This window comes from Carassius gibelio, chromosome A4 (genome assembly GCF_023724105.1).
Source record: "Carassius gibelio isolate Cgi1373 ecotype wild population from Czech Republic chromosome A4, carGib1.2-hapl.c, whole genome shotgun sequence".
Classification (NCBI taxonomy): Eukaryota; Metazoa; Chordata; class Actinopteri; order Cypriniformes; family Cyprinidae; genus Carassius; species Carassius gibelio.
The window spans coordinates 16,375,080-16,378,017 of NC_068374.1; the positions used below are offsets into that span (position 1 = coordinate 16,375,080).

A 2,938-nucleotide genomic window follows, 5' to 3' on the forward strand; every position below is an offset into this window, starting at 1 on the left:
GAGGAGGTTGGATGACGTTGCCCACGCAGCAATCTCTGTAAGCTTATAAATCAAAGCCTTATCCTTTTTATCCATGTGACGTTGTGTCATTGGCCTTGTCGGCAACCACCGGCCTTGTGCGTGTCGTCTGTGCTGTTTATTTGACGAGGGAAGCGAAGGACAACAGCCGATCCTCCCCCGTGTGCCCCCCTGTCAAGCTGGGCGGGAAGCCCAGTATTGTTTGCAGTCTCACCTGTAAGGCCCACCAGCCGTCAGTCATCGACTAAACTCGTATCTGCTTGGAATACAGACCTCTGAATATCTTCAGTGGTGAGTAGCACATTAACAGCCCAGCCCTGTGAATACCCACCTGTGTATTGAACACTGTATTTACCTGAGAGATAGAACTCCTGCACGCTAACAGCCCAGCCCTGTGAATACCCACCTGTGTATTGAACACTGTATTTACCTGAGAGATAGAACTCCTGCACATTAACAGCCCAGCCCTGTGAATACCCACCTGTGTATTGAACACTGTACTGACTTGAGAGCTAGAACCCCTGCACGCTAACAGCCCAGCCCTGTGAATACCCACCTGTGTATTGAACACTGTATTTACCTGAGAGATAGAACTCCTGCACATTAACAGCCCAGCCCTGTGAATACCCACCTGTGTATTGAACACTGTACTGACTTGAGAGCTAGAACCCCTGCACGCTAACAGCCCAGCCCTGTGAATACCCACCTGTGTATTGAACGCTGTACTTACCTGAGAGCTAGAACCTCTGCACGTTAACAGCCCAGCCCCGTGAATACTCACCTGTGTATTGAACACTGTACTGACTTGAGAGCTAGAACCCCTGCACGCTAACAGCTCAGCCCTGTGAATACTTACCTGTGTATCGAACACTATACTTACTTGAGAACTAGAACCCCTGCACGCTAACAGCCCAGCCCTGTGAATACCCACCTGTGTATCGAACACTGTATTTACCTGAGAGCTAGAACCCCGGCACGCTAACAGCCCAGCCCTGTGAATACTCACCTGTGTATTGAACGCTGTACTTACCTGAGAGCTAGAACCTCTGCACATTAACAGCCCAGCCCCGTGAATACTCACCTGTGTATTGAACTCTGTATTTACCTGAGAGCCAGAACCCCTGCACGCTAACAGCTCAGCCCTGTGAATACCCACCTGTGTATGGAACACTGTACTTACTTGAGAGCTAGAACCCCTGCATGCTAACAGCTCAGCCCTGTGAATACCCACCTGTGTATCGAACCCTGTACTTACCTGAGAGCTAGAACCCCTGCACGCTAACAGCTTAGCCCTGTGAATACTCACCTGTGTATTGAACTCTGTACTTACCTGAGAGCTGGAACCTCTGCACATTAACAGCCCAGCCCTGTGAATACCCACCTGTGTATTGAACACTGTATTTACCTGAGAGATAGAACTCCTGCACATTAACAGCCCAGCCCTGTGAATACCCACCTGTGTATTGAACACTGTACTGACTTGAGAGCTAGAACCCCTGCACGCTAACAGCCCAGCCCTGTGAATACCCACCTGTGTATTGAACACTGTATTTACCTGAGAGATAGAACTCCTGCACATTAACAGCCCAGCCCTGTGAATACCCACCTGTGTATTGAACACTGTACTGACTTGAGAGCTAGAACCCCTGCACGCTAACAGCCCAGCCCTGTGAATACCCACCTGTGTATTGAACGCTGTACTTACCTGAGAGCTAGAACCTCTGCACGTTAACAGCCCAGCCCCGTGAATACTCACCTGTGTATTGAACACTGTACTGACTTGAGAGCTAGAACCCCTGCACGCTAACAGCTCAGCCCTGTGAATACTTACCTGTGTATCGAACACTATACTTACTTGAGAACTAGAACCCCTGCACGCTAACAGCCCAGCCCTGTGAATACCCACCTGTGTATCGAACACTGTATTTACCTGAGAGCTAGAACCCCGGCACGCTAACAGCCCAGCCCTGTGAATACTCACCTGTGTATTGAACGCTGTACTTACCTGAGAGCTAGAACCTCTGCACATTAACAGCCCAGCCCCGTGAATACTCACCTGTGTATTGAACTCTGTATTTACCTGAGAGCCAGAACCCCTGCACGCTAACAGCTCAGCCCTGTGAATACCCACCTGTGTATGGAACACTGTACTTACTTGAGAGCTAGAACCCCTGCATGCTAACAGCTCAGCCCTGTGAATACCCACCTGTGTATCGAACCCTGTACTTACCTGAGAGCTAGAACCCCTGCACGCTAACAGCTTAGCCCTGTGAATACTCACCTGTGTATTGAACTCTGTACTTACCTGAGAGCTGGAACCTCTGCACATTAACAGCCCAGCCTTGGGTCTTGAAGTCCACCCCCCCCCCAGGGCCAGAAGGTCCCTGCACGTCAACTGCCTAGCTCTTGCTTTAAACTTACCTGGAGTGGAGTCGGCTGGAAAGTAAGGGCTGAAGTGGAGTGTTGTCGAGGAAGGGCCGAAGAGGAGTGTTATTGAGACTGGAATCCGTAGTTGTGGATAAAGAATAGTTCGAGTCCTCATTAGTTTTAAAGTTTCCCTTCCCCTTTCCCCAAACTTTTAAACAAATAAAATTGTTACATTTTAATCTTGGTTGTCCGTCCATTCATTGGGGTGTTGTGGGACCTCCTCGAGGTGGAAGTTAGAGGGAGGAGCGAGACCCGTTAAAATTGGTGGTCCGCTCTGGCCTGTGACAATTTGTTTTGGTGACAGACGCTTCCAGTAAACAGAGCAAATATTGTTTGTATGTTTAATTAATATATACAAAACTATTTTTTTAATTGGACTTTTAAAATGTTTTAAAAAACATTTAAAATAAGTAATGTTCTTCAAACTTTGTTCACCACAACATCCTGAAAAAGGAAATGATATTGTAGTTTCCACATTATCAGCTTTTCAACA

At 48.1% G+C, this 2,938-nt stretch overlaps 1 long non-coding RNA gene across 1 annotated transcript; it reads right to left on the reverse strand.

The window, feature by feature from the left end:
* Positions 1–202: 202 nt before the first annotated feature.
* Positions 203–2,557, reverse strand: LOC127971909 (uncharacterized). Its single transcript, XR_008156959.1, has 4 exons — positions 2,300–2,557; positions 1,888–1,999; positions 950–1,062; positions 203–349 (listed from the first exon to the last, which is right to left on the reverse strand). It is a non-coding gene; the product is annotated as an uncharacterized LOC127971909 (long non-coding RNA).
* Between the last annotated feature and the right edge of the window lie 381 nt (positions 2,558–2,938).